This window comes from Myotis lucifugus, unplaced genomic scaffold (assembly GCF_000147115.1).
Source record: "Myotis lucifugus unplaced genomic scaffold, Myoluc2.0 scaffold_5, whole genome shotgun sequence".
Lineage (NCBI taxonomy): Eukaryota > Metazoa > Chordata > Mammalia > Chiroptera > Vespertilionidae > Myotis > Myotis lucifugus.
In genome coordinates, this window is record NW_005871053.1 from 15,073,666 (window position 1) to 15,089,579 (window position 15,914).

At 41.8% G+C, this 15,914-nt stretch overlaps 1 pseudogene; it reads left to right on the forward strand.

Annotated features, from left to right (window-relative positions):
• The first annotated feature begins 10,285 nt into the window (after positions 1-10,285).
• On the forward strand, positions 10,286-11,931 carry LOC102422126 (annotated as a pseudogene).
• Positions 11,932-15,914: the final 3,983 nt, after the last annotated feature.

Consider the following 15,914-nt stretch of genomic DNA (forward strand, 5'->3'; position numbering starts at 1 on the left):
GAGGGAGGGAGGGAGGGAGGGAGGAAGGGAGTTCATTGGTTCAAGTTTTATTGTCTACAACTAGCTTTAGGCTTGGGATGATTTGGGAGCTCAACTAATGTTACTTGCACCTAGTCATGCTGTATCCTTTAGCTCTGGCTTCTATGGTGATAGCTTTTCCAGAGATTTGTTCCTTATTGCAGTAAGATGCTATAGCAGCTCCAGCCTCCCAACTTCCCAGACTTAAATCCAAGAGAAACAAAGATCCAGAAAAACTCATGTTTTATCTCACTGATTCCAGTTGGGTCACATGCCCATCCCCACAGTCATCATTCCATCCAGGGCAAAGCCAAGCTTTGTGCTTTGGTGGCTTTCCCTAAGCCAAATGCCCCGCCCTAGGAGGAAATCTCACTTGAAACCTATGAACAGTCAGGTGATGATGGATAGAAACATTTGTCAAAAGCAGAGTTGGGGTACTATAACTAGAATAAGGGGGCATTGCTGCTGATTAACAAAAACAAATGAGTGAACTCCAGTCACGTATCTGTCATATTTCTAGTGCTCCAATACTTAGAGAGTAACATTATAACATCAGTATGTGTATATATATATTCAAGTGAGATACAACATGAGTTTTTCTGGGTCTTTGTTCCTCTTGGATTTAAGTCTGGGAAGTTGGGAGGCTGGAGCTGCTACAGTATCTTACTACAATAAGGAACAAATCTCTCTCTATATATATATATTCTGTATATACTTTCTTTCTAGTTCTACTATTTTCATTAATATTCCATGTTTAGGACTTAGACACCAGGCAAGATATTTAAGAAAATTTAAAATATTTTTATTGATTTCAGCAGGAGGAAGGGAGAGGGAACGAGAGATAGAAACATCCATAAGAGGGAGACACTGATCAGCTGTCTTCTGCATGCCCCCTCCTGAGGAATCAAGTCTGAAACTCAGGCATGTGCCCTGACTGGGAATCAATCTGGCAGCCTCCTGTGCATGGGACGACGCTCAACCAAATGAGCCACACTGGCCAGGCTGGGTGTGGCAAGATATTTAGAAGATTCCTTCCCCAAAGGAAGCTGTCTTACTGTAATCAAATATTTCACAAATCTCTATGGTGAGCATTAGCTTTATTTATCATATAAATATGTGAATATTCTGGTGTCTCTTTTCAGACATGCTCAACAATAAGCTAACTACAAAATATTCTATTTCAAAAAATAAATGAAGGAGTTCAAAATTTATAGTGATTTGTCAGACATATTTTTTGGGAAGTGATTAGCCATAAAAATAACGCACAGTGCTAACTTTTTTGTCTGGCACTATTTTGAGAACTATAAAATGATTTCTTTTAACAACTTGATGAATTAGATATTGTGGTCATCTCCATTTGAAACATGAGAAAACCGAAGCACCAAAAAGTTAAATAATTTACAAAAAGCGTAAGGTCACAGCTGGAAGTAGTAGAGTCAGAATTAAAACCCAGGCTCTTTGGCTATAGAATCCATGTTCCTAACCACTACACAGTGCTTCTCAAGCCTTTTTCCAAGTCATCCACTTTCAGAAACATGACAAGAGAATATATTTGTTGTAGGATTATCTCTTTCCCTCCCATTGATCCTAGCCAGTTAATGTGCCTTAGGATATTTAAAAGGGTGAACTTGTTATCAAAATACACAAGACCTAAGATGAGCAATACCATCTCAAAAAGACTTTGATGAAATATAGATTTGAAATAAGAATCATAGTCTCTTGTTTCTGATTTCCCAGGATACAGTTTTCAGAAGTCACGCACGTTCGTTTTTTCTTTCATTCGGTCTGACCCTGGTAACACCATGATGACATTTTATTATGAGAATGCTAAGTGACACATTCCTATGGTCATTCAGTTATACTACTTTTCAGATAGAAGATTTTGTAATACAACTTTTAAGGCCAGATACTATAATTGGAAAACCCATTAATAATGGAAACACAAACAATATTATTTTAAGTAGCCAGAAAGGAAAACATATTAAGAATTAGATTACTAAATTCTGCTGACATTTCTGTTTCCCTTTCCATGCCTTCTTTCTTTTAGTTTTCTCACTTATAAAAGAGGAAAAATAATTTTCTAACTTAAAATATAAAAGAAAAAATAAGTTATGTTAATACATATAATGACATCTACAAAAATAGTAGTTAAATTATACAAAAAATAAGGCAATACAAAACAAAGATATGTAGTAATAAATAGTATACAATTCTTTCAACAAAGATCCACATTTACAATAATAAGTACTCTAAAATTAAATTCATACTAAGAAAATTATTGGTTCATTAAATCTCACAGATAAGGAAGTAGTTATAGTCTTATTCTATAATTAGTGACTGTGGATAAGTGCTCAAAAAACTTACAGGCTTTTGTTCCTGAGTTAGGAAAGCTTAGAAATACTAAGGAATGTCTTTTTCTGAAATTGATATTTTAATCCTATTTTATAATTGTAATGTTTAATTCTCTTCAGTACCTTAAGGAAATGCCGAAAATAAAAACTAAGAAAAGATTTGCTAAATGTTAGCAGCAGGTTTATTTTCTGGGTTTTCTAGTTTCCTTAATCCATAGGTTCGAGTCTATTTTCTCATGAACTTTCTGATTTTCACTTACTTTGTTTTTCTTTTTATATCCTTCACTCTTAAACTTTGATCCACTAGCTCATTTCTGTAACTAACAATTTCCATAAGAGGAAAAAAGTTCTGAACAACCAGACTTGGATGTTTTTCCATTCTAGATTAGGAACAGCGCAAAATAGAAAAAAAAAAAAAAGACATAGGCTCACTATGTGCTATTTAGATAAACTGTCATTTCTCTTTAAGTGTTAGCTATAGTTACAATTTAAAACCCTTACTTTAAGTATTTTACATTCATATAATATTTGTTGAGCAATATTCTTCATACAAGTATAGGTGTTTCTTTAAGTTATTATGTTTTAAACACATTTTGTTTTTCTTTAATAGAAATGCACACCAATGTTATCATGCTAACCCCTGAAAAATTATTCAATGTACTGATAATCACTTTACAATCAACTTTCCTAGGAAAACAATTACATATAATGAAATAGACCTATATCTTTATAAAGCGTTTTTATTTTATTGCAGGTAACATGTTTCTACATCCTTCCTTAAACTTCAGATGCATTAAATGCATGTCAGTAGACATCCATGAACTACTTCAACCCTCCCCAAACGACTAATCAGCTGGAAGGCTGCCTTTAATCTGATTACTTATTAGTTTGTTTTTGATGGCTAGATTATACTAGAATCCCAGAATTCCACTTCTGCATCTTAACAGTCCAGTAAAAAAGATTTTTTAAGTTGTGATTATCCCCAAGAGAAGGAGACATTCCCATTTGTTCCAAATGTCTAGATATTTCCAGCTGCTTTCTTCATTCCTCTCTTTCTTTAGGACTTCTATCTACAACTTTCCCCCGTGGCCCTCACCCTCGTCTATAGGAGTTTGTTTGTTGCCAATAAACTCCTCAGTGGGGTAGCAGATCTGCATGTCTGGGAATCTTCCTCAGGAGAAAACCAGCAGAGTCGAGAGCAGAAGGGCTTTGGAATGAAAAACAATGCTCAAAAAATAGCAACATCCCAAAGTGCCCTGGGTACAAACCTGGGTACAAAATATGTGTGTGTGTGTGTGTGTGTGTGTGTGTGTGTGAGAGAGAGAGAGAGAGAGAGAGAGAGAGAGAGAGAGAGAGAGAACTAGAGATGAGAGAATGAGAACATAAGAAACCACAAATTTGTTTCTTCATGTCATGTTAACATGGCCTAAATTCTGGCACTCTACTAGGTTCTTGATATTAGTTATCTCATTTAATTCTTGTAATACGTTGTGGAGGAAGTTGTGTTTTCACTTTTCTAATGTGATGGTGATCCTAGTTTAATCATGACCACACAGAGCCAGCATTTAAACTCACATGTAGCTGATTCCAAATTCTAAATACACTTGATTGTACCATTTTTCCTTGGAGGTGAGAAATGTGCCATTGATACAGAAGTTGAAAAGAGTAATGTGAAATACGTCTGATTTTTTAAGTAACTGTATCTCTAGCTATACCTAAGATATTTATAGAATACCATGGGTTTACTGCTGGTCACCTATTAAGAATAACTTAGTTTCTCCTTATACTCTTGCTATTGTGGGGTTAGCTTACTTCTGCTAGAATCAGTCTTCAACTCTCTTCGCTTCAGTTTTGTCATCACTAGAAATGTAGGCTCATTTTGAGTTTTATGAAATACATTTATAAGAAAAAGGTAAGCACAAAAATTAAGACATAGTAATTGTTTAATGAATGTTGGTTACTTTTCATTTTTTAGAGATACCTTAGTGTAGTTTGTCATTTCTACCTTGTATTATTTACACAAAACCTATTTCCCCTATCATCTCATCTTGTTCATCTTTCTTTATGGCTTCCACAATATCCAGTATCTGTGGTAGTTTTAGATAATGCTTTCTTTTGGGGTTGTCACTTTCTTTTAGGGAGCTAATGTAAAGATTTTTTTTTTCGTTGTTGTTTGTTTTGTTTTGAGAGAGAAACATCAATCAGCTCTGCCTCCTCCTGCACATACCAACCTGGGACCGAACCCACAACCTATAGGTACGTGCCCTGACCGGACTCAAACCCACCACCTTTCCATGTATGGGACGACACTCCAACCCACTTAGCCACACCAGCTAGGGGGCAGTTTTTTTTTTGTTGTTTTTTTTTAACCGAGGAGTGTTGGCATTCAGTTTCTAGCTACATGTGATTTATGCAAACATAATTCATCTTGAGGGGCTTTTATTGACTATTATTTGGTAGACACTATGCTTCTGAAGAAAAAGTCTCCAACTTTGGAACCAGATGAAACTAGTTTGCATCCTGACCCTGCTAATTTCTAGCTGTACTTCTCTGGGCAAAGGATTTGGATTATAGTAAGGATTAAAGAAGATAAATAAAATACCCAGGACACATGGCAAATGCTACTTACCTATGCCCTTCAACTCTTCAGCATTGTACTAAGCAAAATGAATAAGACCAATGTAAAGCCAGAAGTCTGATCTTTCAAAATTTGCAATGCAATTTATCATTTAACCAAACAAATTTCAAGTGCTAAGCAATCGCCAGCATTTTTCAGATGCTTAGAATACAGTAACTAAGCAAACAGACAAAAGTCGGCAAAACTCTGCCCTCGTGAAGCTTATATTCTGTGTCCTGCCTCCATCCAAGTAAGTTAAATATAGAATACAGCAGGTGGTGCTGCTATAGAAAAGGATAATGCTGGAAAACAAGGAAAAATATCAGGAGAGGAGGTTGAGGAGAACGGCATGTTGTAAATTTATAAAGGGTGCTTAGGGTAAGGCTCGTTGAGGAAGTGGCATGTAAGCAAAAGCCCTCGAAGGACCCACGGGAAGCCAGCCAAGTCATGAGCCTTCCTGGATGGTGGGGTTCCAGGCAGAGCAAATGCATGAAAACAGTCACAGAAAGGTACCCACATTTGGAAAGGTCTATAGAAAGATGAATAACACTGACAGAATGAAAATGACCACACAAGGCAATCACATCAACAGGAAGCAGAGAGAGCAGGCAACAGGCACAGTGAGTACCACAGCAGATGCTGCTGTCCTCAGTTAGGCCCGCCATCTGGTTTCCCAGCAGTTTCTCCGGTGATACCTGTGACATAAATGCCAAGCTCGGAGCCCAAGCCAGACCTGAGAAGCAACAATCGGACCAGAAATAAAGGAAAGCTCACTGCCCCTCGATGTCCTGTGCCTGCGCTCAGAAGGGGTGTATAGAAAGCAGACTAGCAGGCCTGGATGCTCAGGAAAGTCTCAGCCTGGATGGCTTCCTGCAGGTGGACCCAGAACAGTCTCACAGAAATGGTGAGCTCAGCAGCCAGGTTAGCAGCTAGCAGCAGCTCTGCATCAGAGAAGCAGACAAAGCAAAATGTTGCCTATCTAAATGCCTACAAATGTTTGTTGAAATTTTAAAAGATTAAAAAAGGGATATTTTTCTTGTCCCAGGATGAAGTCATAAAAAGACACAATAGCACCAACTATGAAACAGATATTTCTACAAAACTTTTTGTTTGTTTTAATCTGTAAAAAAAAGTGTTGGTTTTCAAGTATGAAAAATGCACTTGTCTATGTAACATGTTGGCAGCTATTCTCACTAGCACATTTCCTTATTTTTAACCACTCCTCACACATTTTGGAGAGACTAGATTAGCCACTCTTGTTCCTCAATTCACCTAATCTCTTCCCCCTTCGGCTTTTCCTTTCTTTGTCTTTTTCTTCTTCACCTGCTCCTCTTCTTCCTCCTTTTCCTCTTCCTCCTCCTTGACCTCCTCCTTCTTTTCCCCTCTCTCTTTAGGATAAAGATAATTCCTATCCTGGTCAAATCTTAAGTTTGCTGTTGGGATAAACTCATATTATTGGAAGTAAAATATTTTTGGAACTACAATACATTGTAGGCAAATTTATTTTATTTATTTTCTTACTGTTATTAAAATATCAATTTTGCCTGCAGAAATGAATGAAAAAAGGGGATTTTAAATGAAAAGAAATGATGTATATTCTAAAGTTTCCCTATATAACTCAATGTTTGTGAATTATAAAAGTATGGCTAGAACTTTTAAGATGGTTAAATTTTGAACAGCTCTCTATCATGTACATAAATGCAAAGCCCACATATGTCAAATCCTGTGATTTTCACCCTACCATATCGTTGCACCAATTTCATATGTAAACTAAAACAGGAAAAAGAGCAGGTTTGAGAATGGAGAAAGGCAAAAGGCTCAGAAAAACATACTCCCTTCCCCCCAATGAAGTGATCATGTGCTTCTACATATTCATTTCCAGGCTCATATTCGTGAATGACATTTCCCATTTATTTTTCTCAGTCCCAAACAAACAAAATATATTGAATCATTAAAAGCAAGGACTGATCTATAAAACAGTTTCGTCACTTGGAAATTATCAAAGGGAAAGATATGACTCACACAGCTTTTGAAAAGTTCAAATCATGATTACAAATTGCAAACAATTTTTTTTTGCGGGGAGGGGGCGTTGAGAGAGAGAGAAAGAGAAGAGAGAGATTGATTTGAGTTTTATTAAAAAATATATTCTTCCAGCCCTGACCGGTTTGGCTCAGTGGATAGAGAGTTGGCCTGCGGACTAAAGGGTCCCAGGTTCGATTCCGGTCAAGGGCATGCACCTTGGTTGCGGGCATATCCCCAGTAGGGGGTGTGCAGGAGGCAGCTGATTAATGTTTCTCTCTCATCAATATTTTTAACTCTCTATCCCTCTCCCTTCCTCTCTGTAAAAAACCAATAAAATATATTAAAAAAGATATATTCTTCCAAATAAAAGAATTTATAAATTGGAAGATATGAATTAGATTTAGAATTAACCCCCTACTTTTCTTTATGGCACTGAGCAAAGTTTTCCCTTATATTGGCACAACAACCAATGCTAATTAAAATAATAGGTTTCGTGTTTGGAAGAGGGGGCCTCCCAAGAGATCATTTACACAGACTACTTATATTTCTTAAGAATTGAACTAAAATCAGAGACAGATGCCTTTGTCCAGGTCTCAGAACAGAGGTTTCAGAATTTGTCCTTGGTTATCTATTCCATTCTTTAATCACCATCTCACTTATTCTTTAGTTATAACCTCTATCAGTATCAAGAGTATCCAGACTATTTCTGCTAGTGCTTCATTGGGTGGAATAGGAAGCATCATACACACCCCTGGGGTTTATTATGGGGAAATTGTTAAAACATTAATCATTCTGTTTATTGCCATTGAAAGGATGTTTACTTATTGGTTCAACCAAGATCCATGATTTACTATTGTAGGAGAATAAAAACATTGGCTGATGGTGGGCATGATCCCTATAATTCTCAGCCTTCAGTCTGCTCTTCTGCCTATCTACTTCTTCAGTTCTTCTAAAAAGAATAAAATATTAATTTGATTAAGTAGTTCCTGAGACAATACAATGGTTAAAAGGCATGAACACACAGATTGTTTTAACATGTTGTATTCTAATTGTCATTCCTCATAGAACACTTTTAAATATTCCTTATGACTTCTTCTTTGATCCATGGATCAATAATTTAGAAATATGTTGCTTAATTCCCAATCCCCAAATGGGCTTTTTCTAGATAGCTTATTGTTATTGGTTTCTGATTTCATTCCACTGTAGTCTAATACTATAAAATGAATTGAGACTTATTTATGGCCTAGCAGATAGTCTTTGGTAAATGTTCCATGTGCACTTAAAAAGAACATATAATCTGCAGTTGGTTATAATATTCTATAAATATTGATCAGGTCCTCATGTTAGATCATTGATAACATTATTCAATTTATCTATATCCTTACTAATTTTTTTCTACTTGTTCCATTGTCTATTGAGAGAAAATTGTTAAAATCTCTAACAATAATTGTGCATTTGTCTATTTTTCACTTTAGTCCTGTCAATTTTTTCTTCTCTTTTGGAATTCAATGATCTTATCATACAAATTTAAGATTGTATGTCTTGTTACAAATTGGCTCTTTTACCGCATGAAATGATTGTTGTTGTTTTTTAAAATCTGTATTAGTATTCCTTGTCTTGAAGTGTACTTTATTCACTATCAATATAACCCTACTAGTTTTCTTACAGTGTATACGCTATATCTTTTGCTATTCTTTTACTTTCAATCTGTCTGTATTATTATACTTAAAATGTGTCTCTGGAAAAAAGTGCATCATTGGAGTTTGTTTTTTATCCAGTTGGTAACAAATGCAAAAATAATAAAAATATAAACCTACAAAAATACCTATGCATGAATATTCATAGCAGCTTATCTATACACTAGAGGCCTGGTGCACAGATTCATGCACCAGTGGGGTCCCTTGGTCTGGCCTGCACCCTCTTGCAATCCAGGATAGCTGGTTTTGTCTAGATCCACACATGCCCAATCCAGACTGGAGGGAGCCCTATCCTGCGTGTTGAGTGTCTGTCCCCTGGTGGTCAGTGCCCATCATAGCGACTGGTCGACCAGTCATTTGGTTGTTCAGTCACGTAGGCTTGCACTGATCATCAGGGAGCAAACACTCAACGCAAGAGCTGCCCCCTGGTGGTCAGTGCGCTCCCACAATGGGAGCACCATTCAGCTGACTGACCCGTCCCCATGGCCCACCAGCCTGGCAGCAGCCACTCACTCCCTCAGCAGTCTTGCAGGTCCAATCTCTGGAGAACGGTCCAGGCACCGACAGACCAGCGCCACCGGCACAATCCTGACAGCACCACCTGCCTCCTAGAAGTCAGCTTCTGGCACTACAGTCACTTTCCCTCCTTAGATGCTCTGCAAGGAAGAAATTATATAAAAGGGGCTGCTGCCGGAAGCCGGTCCATCCTTACTGCTTGACACAGTCATTGCAGGGAAGAAACATCTGCACAGCATATGTTTCAAGGGACCTGGCGTATATGGCATACTGTTCTTAATATGTTTGCACCCCTTCTTAGTGCTATGTGTTTTAACCAAGGTCACCTCTCCGAGAAAGATTGTTTCCCCAGGTGGGGATTTTTCCCTGGAGTTAGGGATTAACAGGACTAAGGAAGGGAATAAATCAGTAAAACCCCTTAACTAAGTGGCAGGCAGGTAGTTAATCACTTTAACTACAAACAATCACACTTAAGCTACATAATCTTTACTTAGGATAATCTCCTTCTGTTACTTCCTTGTAGTTTAACAGAACAATAGAGTAGTGACCTTGGAATGGAGATAAAAAATGCCCTAACCTTTGGGATAGAATGGATAGGATTAAAATCAACTGGTACAAATACAGATGTAACAGGAGAATAAGAACAGAACCTGGCTGGAGAAACTGGCTGGAGAACCTGGATTACCTGGCTAGGCTGCTGATCAACTGAACGCTGTCTCCTTGTCATTTCTACTTCGCCAACTCCGTCCACACCTTTGGGAACCCCTGGACCTGCTGGAGTTGGACCCCAAAAACTGGTGCCGGTGTAGGAAGAGATTGTGCTCCCTGGCCTCCAGCTTGCCTTCTGCCAGGAGTTCTCGCAGCCCTCGACAAGGAGTCTGCTCTTTACCACCCGGAGCCCATTTGTTGGCCTCCTCGTCGCCCTCCCGTCACCCGGCTGGGGCGCAGCAGGTCGGTCCCCTCTCCCGACGGTGTTCCATGGAGTAGGGTCCCGGATTGTTGTCCTGAAGAGCGAGCGAGCTTGGCCCCCTCCCCCCCTTGTTCCTCCCTCCTTCAGCCTCAACATGGCTAACAACAGCCCAGCGCTGACAGGCAACTCGCAGCCACAGCACCAGGCGGCCGTGGCCGCGACCCAGCAGCAACAGCAGCCGTGTGGCGGCGGGGCCACCAAGCCGGCGGTGTCGGGCAAGCAGGGCAACGTGCTGCAGCTGTGGGGCAACGAGAAGACGATGAACCTCAACCCCATGATCTTAACCAACATCCGTCGTCACCTTACTTCAAAGGGCAGCTCTACGAGCTCAAGACCTACCACGAGGTGGTGGACGAGATCTACTTCAAGGTCACACATGTTGAGCCATGGGAGAAGGGAAGCAGGAAGACAGCGGGCCAAACAGGGATGTGCGGAGGGGTTCGAGGTGTTGGAATAGGAGGAATTGTTTCTACAGCTTTTTGCTTGTTATACAAATTATTTACTCTGAAGTTAACCCGCAAGCAAGTGGTGGGTCTCATAACCCACACAGACTCTCCATATATTAGAGCCCTCGGATTTATGTACATAAGGTACACACAGCCCCCTACAGATCTATGGGATTGGTTTGAGTCCTTCCTTGATGACGAAGAGGACCTAGATGTGAAGGCTGGAGGAGGCTGTGTAATGACCATTGGAGAAATGCTGTGGTCTTTTCTCACAAAACTGGAGTGGTTTTCTACCTTGTTTCCAAGAATTCCAGTTCCAGTTCAGAAGAATATTGATCAACAGATTAAAACCCGGCCTAGGAAAATCAAGAAAGATGGGAAGGAGGGCGCTGAGGAAATAGACAGACATGTTGAATGCAGGCGTTCAAGGTCTCCAAGGAAATCACTAAGCCCACGGAGGTCCCCAAGAAGATCAAGAAGTCGAAGCCATCATCGGGAGGGCCATGGGTGTTCTAGTTTTGATCGAGAATTAGAAAGAGAGAAAGAACGCCAGCGTCTAGAGCGTGAAGCCAAAGAAAGAGAGAAAGAAAAGCGAAGATCCCGGAGTATTGATCGGGGCTTAGATCGCAGGTATAGCAGGAGTAGGGAAAGGCATAGAAGTCGGAGTCAGCGTCGTGATAGGAAAGGAGACAGAAGGGACAGGGATCGGGAAAGAGAAAAAGAAAATGAGAGGGGTAGAAGGCGCGATCGTGACTATGACAAGGAAAGAGGTAATGACCGAGAAAAGGAGCGAGAGCGATCAAGAGAATGGTCCAAGGAGCGGAGAAGTAGGGGCAAGGTGGAAGAAAAAAAACATAAAGAAGACAAAGATGATAGGCGGCACAGGGATGACAAAAAAGATTCCAAAAAAGAGAAAAAACACAGTAGAAGCAGAAGCAGACAAAGGAAGCATAGAAGTAGCAGTAGAAGTAGGAATGCAGGGAAACGGAGTAGAAGCAAGAGCTAGGAGAAATCCAGTAAGCACAAGAGCGAAAGCAAGGAGAAGTCAAATAAACGAAGTCGGAGTGGCAGTCAAGGAAGAACTGACAGTGCTGAAAAAAGAAAACGGGAGCGGAGCCCCAGAAAAGATAAATCTAGAAAGCGTAGCGGCAGCAAAGAACATGCCCACAAACGGGATCACAGTGATAGCAAGGACCAGTCTGACAAACACAATTAGCGAAGGAGCCAAAGCCCAGAACCAGAGAGCCAAGAAAAACCACACAAAAACAAAGACGAGACTCATTTATACTTTTGAACAATTGCAACAGGTTCCCTTTAACTTGTACCCTGACTCAATATATAGTTAAATTATTTCCTCATATTGCGATCGCCTCTCTCCCACAAGGAAGAACAGCCATTTTCTCTTTGTTAACTCAGCTACAAACTTACATTCATAAACGAGAAAAGGCTTTCTATATTGGACATATTAGAGCTCATTCCTGCCTACCAGGACCCTTAAGCGAAGGAAATTATCAGGGGATTTACTAACTCGCCCAGTAGTTTGTACAGCTCTAGAAGAAGCCCTGCGGTCTCATGCCATTCATCAAAATGCTTCTGCTCTCCGTCTATATTATCGCATATCTAGAGAAGCTGCTCGAAGTATTGTATGTGACTGTGGCCATTGTCCTACTCATTTTCCTAGCCCTGCTACTGGAGTTAATCCAAGAGGACTTAGACCCTGTGACTTATGGCAGATGGATATTATTCATGTCCCATCTTTTGGCAAACTTTGCTATGTGCATGTTTGTATTGACACCTTTTCTCATGTTATCCTTGCTTCTGCACGTACAGGAGAAGCCTTTAGAGATGTAAGTCAACATTTATTCCAATGTTTTTCCTACCTAGGAATACCAAGGGCACTTAAAACAGACAATGGGCCTGCCTATACCTCTAGAGCTTTTAAAAACTTATGCTCTACATTCGGCATCACACATACTACAGGCATACCCTACAATCCTCAAGGCCAAGCAATCGTAGAAAGGGCTCACCAAACTTTAAAAACACAAATTAAAAATTTACAAGAAAATGAGTTTAAATATTCCTCTCCTCATCATGTTCTACAACATACTCTATTTGTAATTAATATACTAAATGTAGATTCTGAGGGAAATTTCCCGATGTACAGACATTGGAACCCTGATATAACTAAACCTAAAGCCCTCGTCAAATGGAGAGACTTACTTACAGGAGCCTGGAAGGGACCTGATGTACTTTTAACCTGGGGGAGAGGATATGCTTGTATATTTCCACAGGATGCAGACTCACCTGTGTGGATTCCAGACCGTCTAGCCCAACCTTATGTCACACCGCCCTCTGTCTCCGCCTCCTCCTCCTCCTCCCCAGTATCATCCATATCAGCCGACCCAGAGGGCACAGCTGACTCCTCCCCGGACACCGACACCACCATCAAGCACTGCCCTGATGGACCCATGATCTTGTCCTTCAACACACTGACGCTTCAGGAAGCCAGTCGCCAATGACGCCGCCCGCTAGCCAGATTAACAAGGACAACCAAACCACCAACTTGAGGACAGCTGAAATCCCTTGACTGAAGAGGCCAGCAACCTTCTACAGGAACGAGGCTCCGTGTGCACTCCATCCACTATGTTTATAGCTATGCTCACTATCATTGCTTGTCAGTCTTCTTCCGAGTCTTAACCCAATCTGAGAGGTGGCCCCTGATTTACACGTGCTATTCTTTAAAAAATAAAAAAGGGGGAAGCCCGAACCAGTTTGGCTCAGTGGATAGAGCGTCGGCCTGCGGACTCAAGGGTCCCAGGTTCGATTCCAGTCAAGGGCATGTACCTTGGTTGCTGGCATATCCCCAGTAGGGGGAGTGCAGTAATAGCAGAAGAGAACAGGCCAACACAAGACAACTAACAATGCAGTGTATAATTTGTGATAACATGACAAGCTTGAATAAATTTCTAAAAAGTTTTCAAATGTTTTTATATACACTATTTTACCTAAGGAGGCGGATCAGGGAGGTTTGAATAACTTAATCTTATAGATGAAGAAACTAAGTTTTCAGTCAGCCTATGTCAGTGTCCACAGCAAATAAACAATAGATGGAAGACTGCAACTTATGCATTTTGATCCCCCCAGGTTTCCCAAAAAGATTTATTCTATATCCCTTGCTATTCATAAAAGCTTAAAGACATTGAGGGCTGAAGTGAAGAACAAAGGATTCTTGGATGAGGTGGAACTCACACTGGGCTTTAAAGGTTTGGCTGAAAGGGAAGGACATTCCACTTGGAGGGGAAATCATGAGCAAAGGCCCAGCCCCAAGCATGTCTGGCTGTGACCTACAAGAGAAAACCAGGTAGGTTGGGACAATAGCAAATGAAAAGACCAGTTGGAGTGGAGGGAAGGTTTGGGGATAGATCAAGTTGCAGTTCTAATCAGAGAAGGATGATAGAAGCCAGATGGAGAAGGTGTCAAATTTGATGCCAAAGGTCAGTGACTACTTACTGAAGCTTTTAAGAAAAAAAAAGTGAAATATCAAAAAGAAAAGTGTATATTACAAAATATCTCAAATGTTATGGAACATTAATATGGAAATACTAATACATAGATAAGACTATAATTTTAGTACAGTAGTGAAAATGGATAAGCAACAAGTGGCTTAATAGATTAAGTGCACAAATGTTGTTTAAGAAATTCACTGTTGGGGGGGAGGATAAAGAACTAAAGCACACATTTCTCAATATAAGAAAGGGCCAGTTTGCTAGTTGTTTATATAAGACAAAAGATATCTACACTAATAAAAGAGAAACATAGTAATTAGCATACGACCGCTACCCTTCCCATTGGCTAATCAGCATATCCTTATGCAAATTAACTGTCAGCCAAGATGGCGGCCGTCAGCCATGCACTGCAGCGAACAGGGAGGCTTGCTTGCTCCAGTGACTGCGGACTCCAACATTCCCCGCCTGACTTGCTGGCCTCTCAGCTGCAACTCTAAGCAACTATGTTGCAAATATAGAAGCTAAACAAAACCCCAGAAACCGGCTTTCAGTCAGCCAGGCTTCAGCCAGCTGGACTGCAACATTGTATCAAATAAAGAAGGTAAAGGCCAGAAACCTGCTTTCAGCAGCGAGGCCTCAGAGCTAAAGTGGGCCCAGAATAAAAAAAAAAAAAAAAAGAAAAAAAGGAGCAGTTGGGAGCTTCAGTCACCCGCCAGCCTGAAAACAGCCCTCAGCCCCTCAGCCAGACTGGCCAGGCATCCCAGTGGGGACCCCCACCCTGATCCAGGACACCTTCAGGGCAAACCAGCCAGCCCCACCCATGCACCAGGCCTCTATTCTATATAGTAAAAGGGTAATATTCCTTCTGGCACCGGGATCAGCTGATCAGCATGACAAGGGGCAGCGCCCAAACCCCCTGATTGCCCTGTGGCTCTGTGTGTGATGGGGGGGGGGGGGGGGGGACAACCTCCCTATCCCCCCTGTCCTGTGTGTGACGGGGTAGAGCCCCAACCCCCTGATCAGCCCTGCCCTGAGTGTGACAGTGGTGGCGCCCCAACCCCCTGATCGGCCCTGCTCTGTAGGTGATAGAGGGCGGCGCCAAACCCCCCTCCATGGGCCTTGCTCTGTGTGTGATGGGGTAGAGCCATAACCTCCCCATTGGCACTGCCCTGAGTGTGACAGGGTGCAGCGCCCCAACCCCCTGATCCGCCCTGCTCTGTGTGTGACAGGAGGTGGTGCCCCAACTCCTTTATCGGCCCTACTCTGTGAGTGACAGGGGGGAGCTCCTCAACCCCCTGATGGGCCCTGCTCTGTGCATGACAGGGGGGAGCTCCCCAACCCCCTGATTGACCCTGCTCTGTGTGTGACAGGGTACAGAGCCCCAACCTCCCTGATGGGCCCTGCTCTGTGAGTGACAGGGGGCAGCGCCCAAACCCCCTGATCGGCTCTGCTCTGTGCGTGACAGGGGGTGGCGCTGCAACCTCTCCATCGACCCTGCCTTGAGTGTGACAGCGGGCGGTGCCCCAACCCCCCAATCGGCCCTACCCTGAGCATGACTGAGGGTGGCATCGCAACCTCCTTGATCCGCCCTACGCTGTGCATGACAGGGGCCGGTGCCCCAACTCCCCAATCGGCCCTGCTCTGAGCCTGACCAGGGGCTGCACCTAGGGATTGGGCGTGCCCTCTGCCACTCGGGAGCAGGCCTAAGCCAGCAGGTCGTTATCTCCTGAGGGGTCTAGACTGCGAGAGGTACAGGCCGGGCTGGGGACCC